The sequence below is a fragment of the Mytilus californianus genome, unplaced genomic scaffold (assembly GCF_021869535.1).
Source record: "Mytilus californianus isolate M0D057914Y unplaced genomic scaffold, xbMytCali1.0.p SCAF_3, whole genome shotgun sequence".
In the NCBI taxonomy this organism is placed as follows: domain Eukaryota; kingdom Metazoa; phylum Mollusca; class Bivalvia; order Mytilida; family Mytilidae; genus Mytilus; species Mytilus californianus.
In genome coordinates, this window is record NW_026262679.1 from 89803881 (window position 1) to 89829061 (window position 25181).

A 25181-nucleotide genomic window follows, 5' to 3' on the forward strand; every position below is an offset into this window, starting at 1 on the left:
ACATTGGGCTATTCCAGAAATATTCTGTCCCCCCCCCTATGGAAGACATAAGATGTAAAAAAAAAAATCCATGGAAATATTTTTCACCATTACCAAAATTTTCTGGAATTCCAGATTTTAAACGCAATATAAAACTTAAATATACTGGAATTTTTTTCATGATGCTGTCAATTTGTCTGGAAATTTTAGTGTAAAGATTAGAAGCAATACCTATGGAAGACATCGATTTTATTTCTTCTGTCTGGAATTTATCTGTTTTTTTTTCTAAATGTGCCAAAAAAACTGGAATTTTTTTCTTAGTAAGTAACATATACATATGTATGCAGCCGTAACCAAAAGAAGTGTGTTTAAAAGTTAAGCGCAAACAAATCCCTGACTAGAAGAATTGTTAGCCAATATGTTTACCAGTGTACATGAAGTCTTGTCATTGCAGACAAATACACCACTATCCCAATAGAATTTGGATCCAGCACATACGTTTTTTTAACCTCGCTGCATATATTTTCTATATATATATATCTGTCCCAAGTCTGAAGCCTGTAATTTAAGTGGTTTTGTCGCTTATTACTGTATTTCATATTTGTTTTTCATTTATTGTTTTGTATATCAATTTGGCCATTAGTTTTTCTCGTCTGTATTGTTTCACACTGGTCATTTTCAGGCCCATTCTAGCTTACTATGATGTGTGAGCCTAGGCTCCATGTTGAAGGCTGTACTTATAGGTTTCATATAACAAGTGAGAATTGAAATTATATCGCTTGATTTCAACTGGAGTTATTTAATTTCAATATAATAATAAGTTAGCCTGTGGCGAGTTTATTATTAGTAATTAAATTAAATAACAAGAGTTGATATCAAGCGATATCCAATTTTCTCAAGTTGTTAAACCTATTTCTCTTATGGTCAACACTCTCAAAGTGTAAAATTAAAAATTTGTAGTTCTTCATTATTACATATTTTTAATGTTAATTAGGTAAAAATGTCTAAACAATGGGATTAAAAGCACAAACAGCAAGTTAATAGCTGGTAAGAATGCATATGGGAAAATTAATAGATAGATAATTGATTTGACCTCTATTGGATACATTTACAACTGTTGTTTTTATCACATCAAAAGATTCTGACATCTGATAAGTTTCATAGACTTGTGATATAAATAGCAAGTTGAAAACTTGACCTTCATCTTAATTTCCAGATTTGATCATATATAATGAAGCTTGAAATAGTGACCATGGTGACCTTTTTAGCAGCTCATCCCTACCACTAAATAAATAGTAATTGAAATTGGATTTCCTGTTTGAAATGCTAATTATTGCTAAAGTTTACTTAAGAATGCAATAATCATTCCATAAATCTTCAAAGATGAACGCTTTGAAAAATACTGGTGTTTTAGATATGAAATGCTTTTGAAAGAATACTGAAAAATTTCAATATCTTCATGAAAAATTTCAATATCTTCATAAAAACTCAAACCACCCAGTTTTTAAAGAAAAAGAACAAAGTTGAAATAGATGTAATGTATCATTCATTACATATTATCATTCTCAAGCAGAAAAACTTCAAAAAGTATTCAGGAAATACTGGCATCTTTTTAAAACAGATTCTACAATAGGTGCCAGATCCCATAAAAACCTATCAATAGGATTCAAAAGAAATAGAACATTGGTGAATTAGTGAAATGAGCTATAAAATTATTTGTATGAACATCACAGTTCCTACAAAATATTTCACTCTGTGCAGAACTAATTAATGACCATCATCATGTAAACCACACAAGTAAACTGATATTCTTCAGACAAAATTCTTACCATGAAACACTTAATTCAACATTAAATTATACAGTATTTATAACAGCGATTTATATAATATTAAAATTACCCTAAGCGCTTTACAACATTTATCCAATCACATATATAAGTATAATTAACAATAAACCCTATGTTATAAAATCGTAAAACAAACAGATTTTAAAAATATTGCATATAAAACTATACTATGAAATTTACTGATAAACAATAAAATTTATATAAAATGGGCATGGTAAAATTACCATAATAATAAATAAAAAAAGATATTAAATTTTTTTTTTAATCTTTAAACAGTAATAAAAAAGAAATAAATGAAAAACAAAAACAAAAGGGGTGGTCTCTGATGAAGGTTTCCCTTTAATTATAAATACAATTCCGGAAAAAAACAAAACATTGCTACATAGCACAGTATCCATGAAAGGCCAGAGATATGATTTGCACCAAAATGTGTGGATATTGGATCAAATTCTATGAAATTATCCCTAATCACAGAAAATGATACTTGGATGTTTAATTTGTACTCTTAATTTATCTTGTCAACTAAAAAATTGTGTCTTTTTGAATTAAAATGTTGCTTATTAGATTAGTGCTAGCTCTATAAGGCAGAGACCTACCGAATATCATGGTTCTCTATGGCTTCCTCCACCCAATAAAAACTGACCGCCACAAAATAGCACAATAGTGCTGAAGTGGCATCAACACCAATCATTCAATCAATATATCAATCATTCCATAATGCTTTGACAAAGTTATTTTGAAGTCTAAAAAACCACATTATTGATACCAGGCTTAAATTGTGAACACCAGACTAGGGTTTTATCTACAAAAGACTCAACAGTGATGCTCGAATCCAAAAGGTTTAATAAAAGGCCTAATAAATTATGAGGTTGAAGAGCATTGGGGACCCAAAATTCCAAAGAGATTTTTCCAAATACAGCTAAGGTAATCTATCCCTGTAATAAAAAATCCTTAGTTTTTTGAAAATTTCAAAGTTTTGTAAACAATATATGTTAGTGCAAACAAAACTTAGTCCATTATATCAGTGAAATATTGAAAAAAGAATAATAATCTCTGGATGCTGTCTTTGTATAGAAGAAGCGTCTGTCAGTTAAGCAAAATTCCGTGAATATTTAACAAAGCTATTGACTTAAAATAAAAAAGAAATTAACCCAAAACAAAGGAGAAGGCCCAGTAAGACCCCTTGTTGGCCCCAAAATATAGCAGTTTTACAAAATTGTTAAAATGTAAACTTTCAGCTATTTACTGAAAAGCTAAGAATACTTCTGCTACATAAGTATGGGCTTTTTTTTGACAATACAATGCACATGTATCGGGTACTAGCATCGTTAAATCATGCAAAATTACTGCAATCTTCACAATTTTACAATTTGAGCTAATTTTTAGACGGTTTCCGTCTAAAATGGAAGTGGCCGCATTTGTGTTCAGTCTCAAAATTTAGATGTATGTTGTATTTGATGATAATACATAACATATATAAAGGGTTGAGAATGAACACGAATGCGGCCACTTTCATTTTCGACAAAAACATCTGAAAAGTGACATTTTATGGCATATTTGATAGATTTTTCATATATATAAGCTTGAATTTTGCCGTCTTTAATGACTTAACCAGTTGAAATCTTTCACATCAACTAATTGAATCGACTGAAGAAGACACTTATGTGTTTAAAAAGTGCCCAAAATCTTTCATCAGATGTACCTGAAATTTGAGGCCAAAATTGGCCCTTACCGGACCTACTCCTTTAAATGTTGATGACACTAGAGAGAAGGATTGCTATGTCTAGCTTGGGGAACTCTAGTTGCAGGCTTGACAAATAGTAAATTGTAAAACAGGATGACTTAAGAATGTCAGTTTTTTTGTGTAATGAATTTTTATAAACTTTTTAGATTTCAAAACTCATGTCAAATTTTAGACATCATTGTTAAGAGAATACATTTTCAGATTATTCAATTGGTAGGAGAACATTGCATTCAATATCATTTAAAGTTTCATTCCAGTACACAATAAAAATATTTTTGAAAATAGGTTAATTCTTCAAACATCAGTCATTTCTTATTATATTTATTTTTCTTATCTTAGTAAATTATATGCTTAATTTCATATGAAAATAAAAAACTAAACACAAATAATCAATTTATAAAAGTTCTCATTGCCTTGCATTAATTTAAAAAAAAGGGGGGGGGGGGGATCTTCTGTGTGTAAATTCAAGTCAGTAGACAGTTTGCCACTGATTCTGATAACAATCTAAATGAATCTATTTATGTGTAACAGTATTTTGCAATCCATAGTAGAGTCATAGTACACAGCTGGTCATTTCTCAATCTGGTCAGTCTTCTACAATATTGTGGTAATTAGACAATTTCCTGCTGTGAAGACAAACAAGTGTGTTTGAATAAAGGATGTATCAATTAGCTGTTTATATAGATTGGTAAATGTTCTGGCTATTTAGCTTGAAGTAACCCAAAATCACATTTGTTTATAATGATATAGGACAAACCCTAAATTTCATTCTAAAATTTAGGAGATATCGAATTGCACAATTTATTGGTGTTAATTAATGGTGAAAAATACAGATTAAATTCTAAATATATAATTAGGTTGAAATTATCATCTACTTGACCATCATAAGTCTGAAACTAATCAGATGTCAGTATTTATTTTTGATGTGTTTAAAAAGGTCATTAAGGCATCAAATATTTGTCAAAACAAATTTTCTTTGTTTTTATCTTCCCATGTGATATAATTTTCCACTGAGTGATGCTAATCATAGATGCTATTAATCCAATCATTTTGAAATTTGCACCTGATTAACATTCAACAGTTAACAATTCAAGATAAAAATCGTAGGTTGCGCATCTGTAAATAAAGACAATGTAATTTCCCATAGGAACCCCCTTTACAGCTCAAACTGTGCCACTTTCACTATGAAGTTTTGTAACAAAAATTAAATCCTAGAATGGAAAGTTGTTGATAAGCACAACTATTTTATTCAAAAGTCTAACCATAGGGATCTGCGGCATATTTTCAACATTAACATGCCCAGAACTTCTAAGAGTTTGAACATTTACTAATAAAATTCTGTACTGCTCCCCCCTTTCCCTTCATTTTGGGTCTTCCTCAGAATTCAAGTTGGCCGCTACCTATAAATATCTACCTATTCTGGTAACATTCCCAAGTTATGTCTCTATGTCAGAGATAAAACATATCTAGATCATATCTGGGAACAAGTACATATACAAAACAAAATATCTATGAATATGATATACAAATGTATACCCCAAAAGAGGCATAGTCTGTGAAACAGCTGTATTTACAAAGTGCAACCTACAAAATGAAATTCCACAGTATCAATATCATTTATCCTGCTCTCTAAACTACTATCGCTGTATCAGACTGTTGTCCCCCTCCCCAGAAATGTACATATACATAGGGAATTAATCAGAACTCTTGTGTTTTAAACCTGGAAATTATTGGTCACAAAATATTTCTGTTCTGGAAAATCTTAATGACTACCAGTAAAAATTGTAAGGAAATTATTCGTCCCTTTAGAAAATACATGGAATTTCATGTGCACTAACAGACAAAAAGTTTGGAATTTTTTGGTCCAGACAGAAAATTTGTTTGGAATTTTAGAAAAAATCAAGAAAAAAAAATCTGGAATTCCAATGTCTTCCATAGGGGGGGGACAGACTATTTCTGGAATAGCCCATTCATGAGCTGAAAGGCTACAATCAATGTCTGTTTTTTTTAAACCAGAAAACATTTCAACAGATGTTTGACACAGGTATCATCATTTTTTGTTCAGTGCATATTTCATTTTTTTTTTATAGGAATCTCAGATGAAAATCAGTAAAATAGCCATTTCAGGATTATCCAAATTTTCTACCCCTCCCCCTCCCATTCTGACTCGTCACTGCACTTCCCAGACTACCGCTACCCTCCCCTTGACTCCTGCTTACCAACATCTCATTCCCATATTCCCTAGTCCGATATTGCTTTGGCGTCCGACGGCTGTTTTGTCCGAAAAGCATGTTACCTTGCCCAGAGACATATAATACAAGAGATTCGCAACTCTAGTAGAGTCTATACAACAGCCAATGAAATGACTTGGCCACCGGAAAGTCGATTATACCGATGGATTTTTGGGTAAAATCCGCCATTGTTGTGAAAAAGGTCCTACGCCTAACGATTTTTATAATGGATAATGCCGATACTTTTCACAGCTAAAGCATGCAAGTATATTTAAAAATTACAAAAAACGAATTCTAATAATTTGTTATTGATAAAATGTGTTCTAATGATGAGATTAATCAAATACAAACAAAGTTAAAACTCGGCCCATTTTACTTCACCTCATATTGCCGTAGAAACCATTTGATCTCCCAATTTTTTTCTTTAAACTTGGAAATATGCTGATAAATATATAATTTTATGGGGCAATAATACTCCTAAATGTTGTTTCGTGAAAATTAGACTATTTTCGTAAAATTTGATCCTAAAGTTTTTTTCTTCCTTTTAGGGTGGCGTGCCAAAGATGAACGAATGCAGTAAATTTACAAAAGGAGTAAAATTTTCCTAGTAAAGGAAACCTTCTGCTGGTCGTAATATTATGAATGAGCTTCATGCATCTGTTGTCGTTTCAGACTACGCTTCTCATTCAATCATGAACTTATTCATTTTTAAATTAAAATCGTATTAAGGACATTTCAATGGTGACTGCAAAAGATATATATATATATATATATTTGATAATAAAAAAATGTATTTACACCAAGGATTTGTATATGTATACACACTTACTTTTAAACTGCCATCTCTTTACCCCAGAATAAAAAAGACAAAAACCACTATAAATGATTTAAAGACAAAAACCACTACAAATGATTGTCTCGTGGAAAAAAGGTTTAAAAAAGAACATGAAGAAACCATAAATTTACCGACAATCAATTAAAAAACAACTCAATGCAAGCCTATGAAGAAACTGTCAAACAACTCTTAGAAATCAAACATTTACCGGCAATCCCACAGAAAAAACTCAATGCAAGCCCAATTAATGATGAATATAAAAATAAATAAAATTTTAATAATTTATAAATATCAAGAATAGAAAACAAAGCTTTTCATGATTAACAATTAATTAACAAATAAATTAACTTTTTTTCCACATTAATTAATTTTACATTTTGTGAATTGTATTTTTGGAAATCGTGTGTGGACACCTGTGGTGTAACAACTTCTTGTTTACAGGATGTCAATTAAAACTCATTATTTATAACATGTTCGTGATTTACCTGGTCATCGAATAATTCAAACCTAATATACATGTCACACTGTGAAATTATGTCTCCGAGACAGGTGTATATTCAATGGAAACCTATTATGAAACTATCAAATAAAATGAACTCTGACACAATTTATCAAGTGTTAATTATTTACTATCAGTTTTTTTTTAAATACAATATCAAATTATGTCTCTTTTTCTATAATACAAATCTTAAATCAAAATTACATTAAAATAAATAATTATATATGAACTCAAATTATTTAATTAATTATGATAAATTTAACACTGAAACAGTTTATGTTATGCTTAAACATTCGTCCTTACTTCGAGTACTTTTAATACTTTTATTCATGACTTTATTACCTAAGGAGATCTCGCGAGGTTTAACTAGTGGCCGCGTGTTTTTACGGGATTTCGCCGAGTTGCGAATCTCTTGTATTATATGTCTCTGCCTTGCCCCAGTTACCCCTCAAAATTTTATATGTTAAAGTTCAGTCTTTCTTCAGTTATTGTGATTGGATATGTTGCCGGTTCTTTTTTATTTGTTTTTTTAATACATTACCTTTTTATTTCATTGTTTCTTCGTGTAAACACCATTCTGTCCATTCTCCGGGTCATATTCAGCTGAGACTACTATAACACAGAGATTGGTCACTATAGATTTATCGGATTATCTGAGTCTCCGGTAGTTAGCTACGTTATTTTAACGTAGTTTCGTATTCGACCGTAGCAGACGACATATATCACCTATCACTGAGAATACTATAACAGTATCGGATATTATTATTTTTCTTTTAAAAATAATTTAAAAACAAAATTGAATTAATCAAAAAAAAAAAAGAATATAGTTTTTATCTTTCAAATGCAGTTATCTCTATTCAATGATTTTTAAATTTTTGTTTTTAATCATTAATAATTTGTTAATAGTTTGTTATTATGCGGCCACTCTTGAAAATGTGAATGTGATTAATCTTATCAATCTTACAGTTACATTGTTTTGCTACACGTCCGTTAATTGTATCTAATATACAAATATTTTACCTGTAAAGACAGGTAGTCTCAAAAGCATGGGAGATGAATTTTGTTTCACGGCTGGGTGCCCAAGGTACACGAGGCTCCGTTTATTGCAGTAAACTTTTATTCTATACTTGTAAGGTATTTCACTGCTGAGTGCCCAATATACATGTTTATTGTAGTAAACCTTGTCAAATATCGTCGGTGCACTTGTGGTAGGATTCAGGAGGGTGTGGATGGGGTTTTATAGAATGGAGAAATAGGGGCAAAAAAAGTATAGAATGGAGAAAAATGGACCGACAAATAAAGAATAGAGAAGAGAAAATAATAAGTTATTAAGATTTAAAGAATAGAGAAAAATGGCATAGAAATTATAGAAAATAAAGAACCCCCAGCCAGACCCTCATTCAGATTATCCAACGTAAATTTTTTTTTTCAAACAAGTTTCAACCCCCACACACACACACTTTTTTAAATTTCCGTCTGATAATTAGGTCAAGTTTTTGCAAACAATGTAATAAGCGGCGATCACAGAAGAGAGAAAAAATATCATTAAAGATCAGCAAAGAGGTTATAACTGCAATGGATACATAAAGCAAACATAAGCCCTACAAATTATATATATGTTCCCAAAATATCGCCGGCATTTTCATTTTTCAATTCACAATGTCCAGTAACATTGATTTTTTATCTTGGGATGATAGTGATCTCAGTCTTGATCTTTTACGTGGTGAATATACTGCATCAGATATTGAATCTGAGGATGACTATACGTCCCTGCTGCAAAAACTACAAAAACTCCAAAAGAAGCATCAACCGCAAGTACATGTAAATCAGAACGAAGAAGCTTCAAAATTACGTGACTGAATAATCAAATTATCTCTATGTTAACATAAATAGAACCACATTAGTGTAAATTACGATGACATTTTTTCAACACCAGAAATATGTGCCCTCTTTCAAAATCCCAGACAAGAAATTTTGTGCTTCAATACAGAGCCGTAAAGTTTTTGAAAATTTGAATATTGTCTATTGTTAAAGTGTCGTATGTTTTAGTTATATCGCTATGCTTTTTGTAACCCTAATAATTGAGCAACTCAGATGAAAAGAGTTGTGATTTGCTTTAGTTTTTTTAGCCACAGCAAATATAAATGTGCTTGTTCAATGTTTGGTGACAAACCATGTTAATTGTTGTCGGCATGATGCTTTGTAAATAGGTTCCCTATAACCTTTTTTTTGTTGGGTAACTGCTGACAGTTTACCATGTGAAAATTCTGAGAAGCCAAAAATAATGCGGAATGTATAAATACGTAGCAATGTCAGATCTAAACAAGAATGTTAAATATGATAGCATATATTGATGTCACCTTTCTGTAAATTCAACTTCGATTCACAACTGCTTGTCAATGGCAAATATTTCATGTACAGTCAGCCTGATTAAACCGAAATGAACTATTTTCAAATTATGTTTAAAGTTTGTTTTTATGTTATGTCGTTACACCAATGTCCCATGCTAGTGGTGGTGATGAGCGCCTAAAAATATTTAACATTGTCACATTCTTTATGTGCCCGTCTCAAGTCAGGAGCCTGTAATTCAGTGGTTGCTGTTGGTTCATGTCCGTCATATTTGAATTTTCGTAAATTGCTTTGTTATTGTAGACACTTCGTTTTCTCTAGTGAATTGTTATGTATTTTCCATGTCGGGGACTTTTGAAGCTGACTGCACGGTATAGGTTTTCTCATTGTTGAAGGTAATTACGGTGCATTCCAATAACTTACATCCACTTCATTGAACTTCATTTGGACTAAAGGAGTTGTCTGATGATCATTAGCAAAAATATATAAAAATCTCCTTAAAGTTTGCTTCAAGTGGCTATTCCTTTAATATATAAAGATGTGTGGTTACTTGTTTTCTTTCTTTCATTGAACTGTTATCCAAACTGAGTGTGTTAGTGAATTTCTGCATTCCTGTCTTAGTTTTAATGTATATAATAATAAAAATGTATATTCAAAGACTTAAATATTTATTTCTCCATGTAAGACAAGCATGACAAATTCAATGAAATTAAAAAAAATACTAAAAAAAGTCATTTTCTCCAGTAGTACTTTTCCCTTCTTCTAATGCGTGATTTCTTTCTGGGGGTATTCCTACAATAAAGAATATATTATAAATAAAAAGAAATAATCTTTGTCAAGTTTATAGCATAGGCAATTCATTAATTTTTAAGACAGTAATCTGAGACTTGAGACTCAGCAGTAATTGACCAATCATGTCAATATGGATCAAAATAGTTAAACTGATAAAGGATGCAGACCAAAGGTGCATGTACTTTTTACATCATGTTTGGGTCAATTATTTTAAAAAAAATACGTCTATTTAGGAACTCATGATGTACTGGTATTTCACATGGTGACACATTTTCATTGCATAATATTATTATACTAGCATGTATAGACTGCATATATATTATCAAGGGAACCAAATATAAATCTAAATTTCTTTCACTAACAATACAAATTCACCCATCAGACCTCATGTTGTGTGTGTGCAACTTGTCTCGTATGTTTCTCAGTTCTGCAGCGGGAACTTACTGATACAGAAAAATTGGAATTTCATATAATTACAAATTTTACATCATTACATCGGTTAATTACTAAGGCTTGCACATACATTATCCGGAAAACAGATTGTTCATCTGAATGTAAGTTATGGGTGAGTTGCTCATTGACCCTGTCCCACGGACTGGTAATAACTCGAGGTTACTTTCCGGTTTGGTCGGTAAATTCAAGTCTATAACTGCACTTATTTTATTTAAAGTGCTTATAAACCAACATTTATGAACATGTCAAATCTTATATTCACACTTACCGGAACATAACACTCTTTATAAATCCACATTTGTTAATTATTATTTTCTCTTTCGCTGTCAAAAATGGCGGTCGAATCTTTCTTGTCAATCATTGCGAGTCACGTGATCGAAGACTTACAATTAATTACTGTTTGACTGGTCAGTACGGGAAGTGACCAATCTCTGTGTTATAGTAGTCTCAGTATTCAGGTAACATATTTATCTTGTCGATTACACAACTCGTGTTATTGTTTACATGTAAAAAGCGCGGGAAACTATCACATCAATGACACGGATATTGCCGGAGAGTAACGAATGTTATGTAAATAAAGGATCCTCATAGAAACCATGATGGCGGATTAACAATGTAAATAATCTTGAATAATGTGAAGGTCAGGATTATACAGTGCAAACACAATAAAAGGTAGGACAGTAGTGGATATTTGGAAAGGATTTTTAGTCCGCTTATTGAAAAACGTCATCTCGAGTGAACGCGGCTGATATTTAAAAAAATTTCTACAAAAAACACGGTGCCAATTTTACATGACGGCGACTATAACTCTATAGTTGATATTGAAATTTGGCACAAAAGATAGGTTAACGCTTCGGACAGGAAGTTAGACATTTTTTTATTTTGACTCATATATGTGTTAGTCTCAGCTTTGGATGACCGCTATATTTTATTCTGCAGTATATGCACTTTAATAAGGAAATAAACTGGTTTATATTTGACTTTTGATGCGTCGTTCTTTTCGGCTATCGTCGAACACTGCACACGCATTATTTTATTTGAGAAAGTAGTAGCAAAGAATCATTCCCAATATATCTGAAAACCCAAACAAGATTTAAAAGCAATAAATGACCAAAACGGTATAATAAAGGAACCACTTTTATACGCCGTAATATATAATTTGTCGGTATATTTTTTGTTTTGTTTTGCTTTAATAAATGTTTTCTACAACTGGCTTGTTCTGCGACCCCATTTGTAGAAAAGTTTTGGAAATAATAATTAATTTCTTTAATGGTCATAGTGGTTTATTCATTTACAAATTTCAATAATGTACAAAGTGATTTCATGGATGTTTCTGTGAGAAAATTTTCTTGTAATGTCTTGCATCGTTATCTACAGAAAAGATACGCTTCTGATCTGAGATACAGTGTATTGGATATATATGATGTTACGGTACTTGGAATGTCCTCTCAAGAGTTTATAGACCTCAATCCTTTAGCGACAATACATATAACGTGAGGGTACCCAAATTGCATCTATTTTGACAGTTTCTTAACCTACGTATATCAGTATATATATTTTTGTCAACAGGTTGGGAACAAACCCTCTATATGGTGTTTATACCTGTATATAGAGGGATTACCCTTCTATAGAGGGATAAAATTATCGCTCTATAGAGGGATATATTTGTTTAGACTGGATTTAAAGCAGGAAGATGGCAAAATGGCATTATTTAGTAGTAGTTATATTGGCTAAAATCTATAGCATTATTGATGTTTTATTTCCATTAAATGGGCTCAAAAGGAGCATACTACAATATAAGACATTATAATAAGACAATAACAAAAAGAAACAACAATTGTCTAGTATACATGTACATATACAAAGAAAAGAAAAAGCAGTTTGAACATCTTGAACAACACACATATATATAAATATATATAAATATACGTTCAACAGTGTTTCCCTCCTCTGCGGTACACCCCAACATGAAAAAGTTCCTAAAAGAAATTGGCAATGTATTCAAACATGTGATTCTTCCGGCGGGAGTCAAAATCTCCCGATTTTTGAGCCCTCTTCTGCCCCTCCCGTAAATACTTAAAATCCTTCTGTTTTTTTTTTTTAAATTTCAACACCAAAAAAATTGTCAGTCTCTATTTTTTATTACCATCGATGTCAACATTAATTACGTTTTTGTGTCACTGATGAACATGATGAAAGTAATTTTTACCTGTAAATCAAAGAACTTGTATAATTATATGGCTTCACTTCACAGCTTGTGTGTCAAACATACCATTATAAATTAACGATTTTTACCTCAGCTAACTGCCGTTATGTAATAAAAGCTTTGTGTATTTGAAAACATTTAAAAGAAACTTCCCTTGTTTTATCATGTTTTAAGTTACCCTCCTTAAAATAATGAAAATTGGTAAAAAAATATAAATGAAATACAAATTGAACAAAGAATCAAATAAGGATGGTAATTTAATGATTTTAAAAGTCTTAGGACAAATAAAAAAATATTATTTTGAAAATTATTTGAGAGATCTATACTTCTTCTCAATGTTTAAAAAGTCAGTGTTTATGCTAAATCTGACTAGATCGAAATAACATCTAACATAATGTCTAATAGCTAGAAAAATGGAATAACACTTATAAAGAATAAAGATTAAAAAAATAACACTAATAATTATAGGTTTCATAAGAGTGAGGATTGGATATCACTTGATATCAACTCGAGTTATTTAATTTCAATATAATAATAAATGAGCCTTTCGCCAAGTTTATTATTGCTATTTAAATTAAATAACGAGAGTTGATATCAAGCGATAACCAATTCTCACAAGTTGTTAACTCTATTTCTCTTATGGCATGTATGGTCAACACTTTCAAAATTTAAAATTCCACGAATCGTTGATCTAGCCTTTGACTCATACCAGTATGACGTCATATGTCATGTTCCGATGTCAAACTTGAACATCAGACATTTTAAAACTTTTTGTACGCTTCAGAATGAAATAAAATTTGACAAAAAGAAGATTTTCAGGCGAAAAGTGTGAATGTTTTGTATATTAATGAAGAAATCACATATGTCTGTTGCCATTGACGAAATGTACATCGTCTTAACCTTTGAAAGTTATCAATGATTAAACGATTAGCCAATGGAAATGTCGTAATATCGTCTCATGGTGCTGAATAAGCCAATCAGGTTAACGCATATTTTCGTATCACTTTTTCATATCACACTCCGTGCAGTGTGATACGAGAAATATCTCTTCATGCAAGAAATAGATAACAGACCACAACCATAAGAGAAACACATATACCATAATATGAGATTGGAATAGAGGAACACACTATGATAGATGACAAAGATGAGTAAAGGAAAAATCACATACAAATAGTATACCTTGGTGTTGATAAATATTTCACATAGTTACTGTACAATACAGAGAGAATACATATATAGTAATACTGTTATCTGAAAAAAGGGGAAATATGTAGCTTTATCATCAAAATGAACACAGAAAACATCGATAAATATGCTGATAAAAAATCTCCAGTTATGAGGCCCAAACTCCAGCTGAAAATTTTCAAATCTCCAGTTGTGACTTGACAACTCTGTCACATGTATGATGTATTGGATATTTAACTTAACTGCAAAAGCCACCAAGGGACGGTGCTGCATGGTAAGGTGGGAGATAGACGCACATGGTATACATGAATGTAAATAGAAAATTTGGGTATGATATTATGAGCAGATGCACAAACCTGGTATGTCACATCGTGCCTGTTGCAGAAGGGGTTGATACATATTGTAAGATGTAAGGGATGATGCTAAATGACAAACCCAAGTTTTCATAATACGAAATAGAAAAAATACTTAAATATAATCATGCGTATGATAATATATACACAGTTACTTTTGCATAGGTACTATTTCTGTACCAAAAATCTGTAGTACTGGAAATTTACTTTTTATATTCAGTACTAGTTTGTTACTTTAAAATTATTGTAATATTTAGGTACCTGTATTTTACAGTACTTGATTTGTACTTGAAATTTAAGTACTACAGATTTTTGGTTTTTACTGTTACATTTTCAGCATTTTTAAAGTTTGTCTATTTCAAATCTCTTAAAGTTAGAATTTTCAAACATGGAATATTGTGATCACTGTTGGTATTATTTCTGTACCAAAATTTATAGTACAAATCAAGTACTGTAAAATACAGGTACCTAAATATTACAATAATTTTAAAGTAAAGAAATAGTACTAAATATTAAAAGTGAATTTCCAGTACTACAGATTTTTAGTACAGAAATAGTACCTATGCAAAAGTAGCAGTGTATGGGAATAATTTTGATTGTCAATGATAAAATAAATACAAGAAGGTACATTACATATATATGTGTCAATTATTGCACTTTACTAACAATTGGGATGCCAAGTTTTCTGCTAAAGTGACAGAACATGCAATCTATTGTGTACCTATCTGAACACCTGATCATCAACAATAGGGACAGTTGACCTTTAAATTTTATGTTAAATCTAACAATAGAAATCTGTTCATTGAGGCATAACTGAGTGGAATGTACCTGATCATTTCAGCTTTCAATTATGATGAACAATAGATTGTATATTCAGTCAGTGTAGCAGTAAACATGTGCATATTAAATTAAGTACACCAATTTGTGCATCAAATGTTGCAGGTTACTGCCATAATAAGTAGAAAATGCGCATTTGCCATGTTTTGCTTTATATCCAGTCTAAACAAATATATCCTTCTATAGAGGGATAATTTTATCCCTCTATAGAAGGTTTATCCCTCTCTCATTGTCTATACAGGTATAAACACCACATAGAGGGTTTGTTCCCAACCTGGTCAATTATGATCCAGACAAAATTTCCATTCTGTGTTTATTTTGTAGATGTATCCTTATTTACTTTATAGTCCCATCATTTTAATTTTGAATCCATACTGAATCATAGAAAAATTAGGAATTTGGAAATCATCTAACATCTGTCTAGTGTGTAAGAAAGGGAAGAAATACGATCCAATTTAATTATAGACCAGTTTCTCTCACCTGTACATCATGCAAACTATTGGAGCATATTGTAACTAGTCATATTATGTCTCATGCTGATACACAAAACATCATGTATCCACTTCAACACGGTTTTCAGAGGGGCCTATCATGTGAATCACAACTAATTGAATTTATCGATGATGTAGCTAATAACTTAGATCAAGGAACAGACAGATTGCCTTGTAATGGATTTCTTCAAGGCATTTGATAAGGCTTCTCATCTACAAACTTAATTATTATGGGATAACAGGTAAAACAAATTCATGAGTGGATAAAGAACTTCCTCAGTGATAGAATACAGTCAGTAGTGGTGGAGGGTATAACATCAACTTCCATACCTGTAGAGTCTGGCGTAACACAAGGATCTGTCCTAGGACCTAGTCTATTTCTGTTTTATATACTAAGTAAACGACATGCTCCAGGGGATTCAATCAACTGTATGACTGTTTGCTGATGACACTATTGCCTATGTCACAACCTCATCCGATGCAGATTCAGCAAACCTTTAAAGGGACCTTTACAAACTAGCTGAATGGGAGTAGAAATGGCTCATGAAGTTCCATCCTGATAAATGTAACATACTCACCATCTCCAAGAAGCGAACTCCAGCTAACTACAGTTACACACTACATGGCCATAACCTTGAACATGTCACATCAACTTAATACCTGGGATGTACCATTGCATCAGATCTAAAATGGGGTAAACATATAAGCACCATCTGCTCCAAAGCAAATAATACCATCAGTTTTCTGAAAAGGAACTTAAACATCTCCAATAAGTCTATAAAGGAAAAAGCATATATGTGTCCCTTGTCAGACCAACATTGGAATATACCAGTGCAGTATGGGACTCATACCAACAAAATAATATCCATAGATTGGAAATGGTTCAAAGAAAGGCAGCAAGGTATGTTACCAACAGATATCACAACACTTCATCTGTTAGTAACATGCTTGAACATCTAGAATGGACTACCCTACAAGAACGAAGAAAACAGAGTCTGTTGTTAATGATGTATAATATAAGCTTAATCATGTTAATAACAACTATGTGAACATTGATACATCAAATAAGCTGATACCAAATGAACGCCCTTCCAGAAATAACAACGTAAAAGCATTCAGAATATCATCATGCAAACCAACAGTTAGGAAGGAGTCGTTCTATCCTAGAACAATCAGCAATGATCAGAGTGTGGAACACCTTGCCCAACTGTAAGGTCTCTGCCCCGAGTCCTGAATCTTTCAAGGCTCAGCTCATTCAGTAAATTAAATGACATGTTTTTATTTGCACTTGTAAATAAATTTTAATAAATAATTTCAAATGATAGTTTACCTTTAAATTCCCCTTTTTCTTGCGATTTCAATTGTTCTTAAAGATTCCCTTTTATAAAATTAGATCATACTTTCGAATTCTCGTGTCACAAGTTCTGATAACTGGATAATGTATCACAAACATTGATACCGCCGTTTTCAGCCATGATCCCAACATCAGTGATCGGATTACACGCGTCCCCCTGGTGCTGCTGAAGATAATATTACACGTGCGCACGCACATGGTGATAAAGTAACATGTGCATTACCGTAGCCAGACAAATAGCCACTCTGTAGATTTTAATCATGATACTATATACAACTTTTGATTTACACTGCATTAAACGAAAAATAAGATAAATGTAAATTTTGGGTGATAAAAAAAAGGACTTAGTTTCAAATCTTTTTATCCATTGGTCCCAGGTTTAATGAGAAAGTACATATTTCTTTAATTAGGTAATTTCTTCTGTTAAAAGAAATAGAAATATAAGTTGCACTTTAAAAGAAGTTACATGTATTATGCAAACTAGTGACTAACCTACATTGAACTCTATTAAGCTATTTTATGCACCGAAACATTGATTATCTTTCTAAAAATCTGCAGCAATGTAACTAACAAATATGCAATAGTGCTATAGCAAGTTTTTCTTGTCCACGACCACTGCTATGGAAGAGCAATATATGATTGAAATTCTACACACAATTCTTCCAATCTTTCCATCAGTGATTTCAGATCACTTTGATTTTTTAACTCTACCCTAAACAAATATCTGTAGTGATCACTGTTATAGACATTGACATTTTTTAGCATAAAATGTTTGTTAACCTGTTAATATAGAATTAAAGGTTGAAGTCAGCTGAAATGTCAAAAAGAGCGATGGAAAGCATTTAACATATACATATACATGTATATCAATTTATGCACATAGTGTTTACTAGCTATGTACAGAATATTTTCACTATCACTGCCTTTTGGTTTTACATCTATCAAAATAACTATACATTGTGTTTTTTTCAGGATCTCCATGCAATTTGGTAACAGAACAGTCATTAAGAATTCAGGATATGGCCAGTATTACAAAGTATATCACTGGATTGAGCACTCTGTCTAAGTTTTATACTAAAGTTCTTTGCATTGAGCTCAGTTCATAGTTATGCATTAATGCACTCTGTATGAAATTAGGATTTGAAAACCGACAATATATATCTACATACTATATAAACTGTAAGGTAAGATAGTTGAAACATTCTTGAAAACAAACTCAGTTACTATAGCTGTCAGCACAAGGTATTATTAAAGCATAACTTTAGATGTTTAGGGAGATTAAAACATTTTATTTCCATTTGAACCAACATTTTTCTTCTTTCAGGAAAAGAAATAAAAGAAATTTCAATTAAATACACTATAAAAACACTACTTGATATGACCCCAGGTGTTTATTCAACCATCTGTACTGCCTACTGAAGAGTCCCAAGTACAAATGACCATTCATTTGCATATGTATTTATAAATGTAGATGGAAAAGGCTAACAAGACCTAACAGACTTGTAAAATTATGTTACATTGTTCATCATTAAATGTTAAATCTGAATTTCGTGTTAATGGAAATTATGCTCTATTTTTATGCCACAATTTAAAAACTGCATGCTCCTATTTTTATTGACATTTGAAAAAGTTCACATTTCATAATTTTCTACACTTTAAAAAGTTTGAAACATAAATATTCCTGGGATATATTTTTCATTTCTAGTCTACACAATTAATAGTAACTCACTTATCCTAGAAACCAAGAACCATAACAAATACATTGGATTTACCATTTTTGTCTCGCCTTGACAGAGTCAAAAAACGAGACATAGGTATGCTGTTTCTGGCGACGGCGGCTTCAACAATGTATTAGTTTGTGATTAGGTCTAGTTCATTGTGAACCACTAGTGGTAGGTCAATGATATTTGGTATGCAGTTGTATAAGCATTGGCACATCTCATTACCATAGAGATTATTTGGCCCCGCCCCCTCAGTCAAGGTCTATTGACTGAAACTTTTCATAGTTTAAATGTATTAGTTTGTGATTAGGTCAATTTATGGGGAACCACTAGTGGTAGGTCAATGATATTTGGTATGCAGTTGTATAGGCATTGGCATATCTCATTTCCATGGAGATTTTTTGGCTCCGCCCCCTAAGTCATGGTCTATAAACTTTGAAAATTTTGCTAAGTTAACATGTATTAGTTTGTGATTAGGTCAGCTCAAGGGGAACCATTAGTGGTAGGCCAATGTTAATTGGTGTTCAGTTGTATAAGCATTAGCACATCTCATTTCCATGGAGAATATTTGGCCCCACCCCTCGGTCATGGTCTATTTACTTTGAAACTTTTGCTTAGTTTGCATGTATTAGTTTGTGATTAGATCAGTTTAAGATGAACTGCTTATGTTAAGTCAATGATAAATGTATTTGGTATGCAAATTTATTGGCATTTGCAAGTATTGTTTCATGGAGATTATATAGCCCCACCCCTGATCATGGTTCATTGACTTTGAAACTTTTACATAGTTTACAAGTTAATGTTTGTGTTTAGGTTTGTTTAAAGGGAACGACTTATAATAAGTCAATGGTATTTGGTATGCAGTTGTATTTGCATTGGCACATCTCATTCCATGGAGATTGTTTAGCCATGTACCTTCAGTCATGGTTCATCGACTTTGAATATTTGCATAACTTACATGTTAAAGTATTGCTATTTTAATTTCAACATTTGCATTATCAAAATTACAAAAAGGCGTGACATATCTCTGTGATAACATTTTATATTAAAATTAATATTGTTTTATATTACTTCAACCTAGCATTGGGAGTCTTGACAGAAAGTTCCTCCATTTTCTAAGAAATTAATTAAAAGAATTAAGATTACACAAAGAAATAATACTTTCTGTATACATACCTATTAGCTAAGGTCATGCAAGGTATTGCCATTACTTTTCATACCCCAAATTGCAAAGGTTTTCTGGGAAATCTCTTGGCATGCAGATTTAGACAGGAACATATATACTGTTCCCTGACTTAGAATATAATAGGAATGATTCATAGATAATTTAAAACCAATTTTTTGTTTTTGTTGCCTTTAAAAAAATTCAGATAGCCCCTGTATTTAAAGACTAAAATATGACTTGAAATTATTCACACAACTCTCCCAGTCTTTATACCATGAGTGATTGTGATCACTTGATTGTCAGAAGTATCTTAGAAGATGTACATTTTATTCCTCAGAATTTGAGAACCGAAAGGGGTGGTTTTTAAAATTGAAAATAATTCTTTTATGATTTTTAGTGAAATAAGTAAGAAAATGATGCCAAGTATATTCTATTGACCTTCTTTGTTTAAACTATTTTGTTGTCTTAATATTGGACTTATGATTTTCAATTGACACATAGGTATCATCTCTTTTTTTTCTCCCTGCCCAACGCCTTGCGAGGGACTTAGAAATACCGGGTGTCCGTCTGTCTGTCTGTCCATCTTTGCTGCGTCTGTCCAGTCTTGTTAGCGCTCTCACATGTATGTACAATTCTTTCCAGATTTTAATGAAACTTATATCATAGGTTTATATCAGCAATGTCTTGGACAAGTTCAAAAATCAGTGCCAATCATTTATTTTCAAAAGAGTTATGCCCCTTGGAAACATTAATTATATGGAAAATTTGCATTGTTAGCGCTCTCATTTGTACAATTCTTGCCAGATTTTTATGAAACATATATCATAGGTTTATATAAGCAATGTCTTGCACTATTTCAAAAATCAGTTCGGATCAATTATTTTTAAAAGAGTGATGGCCCTTGGAAACATTAAATAAATTTAAAATTGCATTGTTAGCGCCCTCGTGTACAGTTCTTGCCAGAATTTTATGAAACTTAAATCATAGGTTACTATAGGCAATGTCTTTGACAAGTTCAAAGTGACTCCTTGGAAATATTGATTATATGGAAAATTGCCTCATGAGTGCTCTAATGTGTACAATTCTTGCCAGATTTTTATGAAATTTATATTATAGGTCTATATCATCAATATCCTTGACGAGTTCAAAAATCAGTGCAGATCAAATATTTTTAAAAGAGTAAAGCCCCTTGGAAATATTGATTATTTGGAAAATTACATTGTCAGAATTTTATGAAACTTATATTATAGTTGTATATCAGCAAATAATCTGCAATGTCTTTGACACTTTCAAAAAATAAGTGCTGATCAAATATTTTTAAAGAGTTATGCCCCTTAGAAATATTAATTATAATGAAAATCACATTGCATTTGCTCTGAAGCCTTCATTTCTCTTAACTAAATGGGACCAGACAAAAGTCTGACTAGCCAAAATAATTGTGTGACCCCCTTGAGGGTTACAGTAACTGTTCATTTTCAGTTATCGAAAAGGAAAAACAGTTGATATTTTTCAAACGAAGAATAGTTGCGGTTTGCTAATAAATGAGATAACTATCTATAAAAGATTACTGAACTGTTGATTATGCTTTATTCCAATAACACTAGATGACTGTCACTGTGGAACACAGTTCAACACAGGGCTGAGGAAAACATAGAAATAGGTCAGAAACCATCTGGTGGGGGGCACAACCAATACATAAAATCAGTTGAGAAAAACATATACTAACAATGAAAATACAAATTACTATCCATACTGATCTGTGTCCACACCTTTTTCGATAACAATTTTTTGCTAGTCAGAATACAATCTATAAAAGTAGAGACATTTTAACCAAGTCGCATATACGTGTATGTACCTTTTAGTACTTGGAAAGTTTACCTTTCTCATTAGAGAAGAAGGCTTTAAATGAGTTGCAGCAAATATATTTGCATTCAGATTTACCAAACGACCATTTAATTAGATAGGTAAACTTTTGTTTTTGATAAGACTGCGTGGAAGTGTAGTGAAAAGTCAAAACTGTCAACAGAATCAAAAGGACCAACGATGTTTTACTGGTTTTTAGTGTAGTTTAGGTAATCAATACATAGTAGGGACTTTCAAATGTTCAGAAGAGGCCTTAAGCTGTGATGTGGTTATGATGCACATTTATGGCTCTGAAATCTGTCGATACCTTATCTTGGCATTCTTTACACTAAATCCATTGGATGTTGAATGTGTACTGATTGATAATTTAGTCTTAGATGCATGATTTTTTTTATTAGTCATTATTGGTTTTGAACTAGCTGTCAGTAACATAACTGCGAGTACTCTCAGATCTGTACTTAGTGTCATTTTGTTGTTGGGATGTACAAGTACCCAGCCATCCATCTGATGAGTTAAGCCTTTTTCAACTCATTTTTATACGATCGCAAAAAAATTTTGCGGTCGTATATTGGTATGACGTTGGTGTCGTCGTCGTCCGAAGACACTTTGGTTTTTGCACAATAACTTTAGTTTAAGTGAATGGATCTCTCTGAAATTATACCACAAGTTTCCATACCACAAAGGGATGGTTAGGATTGGTTTTGGGGGGTTATGGCTCAAACCGTTTAGGAATTAGGGGCAAAAAAGTGGAAAAAACAAGGGTTTTCTGGTTAATGGACAATTTAAAAGCAGTGTAAGGGAGGTAATCCCAAAACAAAATTGTACAATGTTGTACAATGTTGGATTACCTCCCTTACACTGCTTTTAAAATATCTATTTAAGACTTTTATGATGTATTTAAATTGGTAATTATGGTTCTAAACTCCATTGTGTTTTTGCAAAAAAAAGGGGGGGGGGATAAAAAAAAAAATTTTTTAGAGGGGGGGGGGGGGGGTCAATACGCAACAGCAAAGTGTATTTCACAAAAGCAAAAAAAAGAAGGGGGGTTATTTTTTTGGGGGGGGGGGGGGGGGGTCAATTCGCAACAGCATAGTATATTGCACAAAAGGAAAAATTGAATATAAATTCAAATCATATAACCAATTCTAAGTTCTTTGACTACAGTTATTCGGTGTCAGCAACCTATTATGTGTCAAATATTTAATTACAGTCCAAATTCAGACCTGTATCAAGTGCGAATATTGTGTCCATTTTCGCCCGAACTGTTCAGGGTTGGACCTCTGCGGTCGTATCCAGCTGGGCTCAGCGAAGCATTTTGTTATAATTTGTTCGTATGTTGTACTGTTACACCATAGTCCCAGGTTAGGGGAGATTTGGGCACCCGCTAATATGTTTAACCCCGCCACATTCTATATGTGCCTGTCCCAAGTTAGGAGCCTGTAATTCAGTGGTTGCCGTTTGTTGCTGTGTTATATATTTGTTTTTCGTTCATTATTTTGTACATAAATTAAGCCGTTAGTTTTCTCGTTTGAATTGTTTTACATTTGTCATTTCGGGGCCTTTTATAGCTGACTTTGCGGTATGGGCTTTGCTCATTGTTGTAGGCCGTACGGTGACCTATAGTTGTTAATTTCTGTGTCATATGGTCTCTTGTGAAGAGTTGTCTCATTGGCAGTCATACCACATCTTCTTTTATATATATATATATATATATGTATATAAAGTTTGATTTTAATTTACTGATAACAAAATCTATATCAATACCAATAAGATAATATTCGAACATCTAACTACAGTGTTGAATTGGTAAACTTTTAGAATAAGTTTATTTAACGGATCGATAAGTTGACCCTGATCGTATCTAAATTTCCGGGCTCGGTAAACAACATCTCTGTAAAAATTAGGATTGAAATAAATTTTCTACAGGTACAACCAAACTTCAAAACCAAATCTTTATATCTATGGAAGAATTTAGTGGGGGTTTTAAGTAATTTGTTGAAACGAAATCCTTGACTTAATAATTTACCAGTAATACATAGATTACGTTCATTGAAATCCAAAACGTAACAACAGACATGGGCATTGCGAACGAGTTATAATATATAAAATCGTAAGATGAAGCCAAAGGAACATTACTGTCCAAAAAAGGAAAATTAACAATAGGGAACGAAAAATTGTCCCATTTGTCGTAAATTTTGAATAATAGGTCATTTTTGTCCGGTGGCAGTAGTTACAAAAATTGGCCAAAAGAATCCTTAGCTAACAGATTATTAACTAATATGCTGTATTTATGCGAAAACCATTTGTCCTCCACCAAAATGAAGACACTGCTTGTTAATCAGTTTGTATTCTATATATAAATAGTATTTTGTTACTTCATAGAAATGAGAAGTTCACAATTGGGAAACCGAAATCATCTCTTTTGTCTATAGATATGAGGCAGACTTAACTGTATCTGTAGTATCCGTTATCTGAAGTTTGATGGGACAAATGCGTTCAACATATTCAACAAATTTTGAATTATTTAGTGAGAGAACAGTTGTATCTACGTTGGTCATTCATTTTTATGAAACAAAGCAGGACCAACTTTTTCATTTGTCTTTAAATTTGGAATAGGGAATACTTTTGTAAAGTGTAGAAAAGTCAAATGTTTTAATACTATTGCAAGGCAAAGGAGTCTTAGATTGCATGTACTCTAACACATCCTTGGATTTTTTTAGTATCCACATCTGATTCACGCCACCTCTGGAAAAGATAGTTCCACAATAACTTTGATTCCCGGCTTTGATTGCTGATAGAACTGATGATGATAATTTAGAAAGAGGTTTCGTAGAGCACTTGGAAGATCGACCAATATAACATTGTTTATAAGGACACTTATGTAGTTTATGTATCCAATACAGTGAAGGAAGATCCAGTTCTTCATCTTTCGTTGAAATTCCAAAGGAGCATAGAACAGTCTTATGATTATCCAGGATTTCCTCCTTTGTAATTGTCGTCGGGGTATATGTTGGGTTTCTTGAGTGAATTGTCAATACCTAGTTCATTTATCAAGCAGTTTATGTAATGTAATATACACACAAAAACGATGTTGTATGGGGCTTTATCTGCGGGGACAACAACATATTTGTCATGGAGATAGGACAGGTGTTTTGGAACATTTGGGTCTTTAGAATTGATGTAGCATGGGTATTCATAGAACCATTCAGTTTTTTTTAATTCTGATTTGTATCAACAACCTCACAGCTTTGATCCTTTTGGAAAGAGTATATAC

At 32.2% G+C, this 25181-nt stretch overlaps 1 long non-coding RNA gene across 1 annotated transcript; it reads right to left on the reverse strand.

The window, feature by feature from the left end:
* Window positions 1-10135: 10135 nt before the first annotated feature.
* LOC127735356 (uncharacterized) lies at window positions 10136-11178 on the reverse strand. The gene is made up of 2 exons (XR_007998325.1): window positions 10998-11178; window positions 10136-10276 (listed from the first exon to the last, which is right to left on the reverse strand). It is a non-coding gene; the product is annotated as an uncharacterized LOC127735356 (long non-coding RNA).
* Between the last annotated feature and the right edge of the window lie 14003 nt (window positions 11179-25181).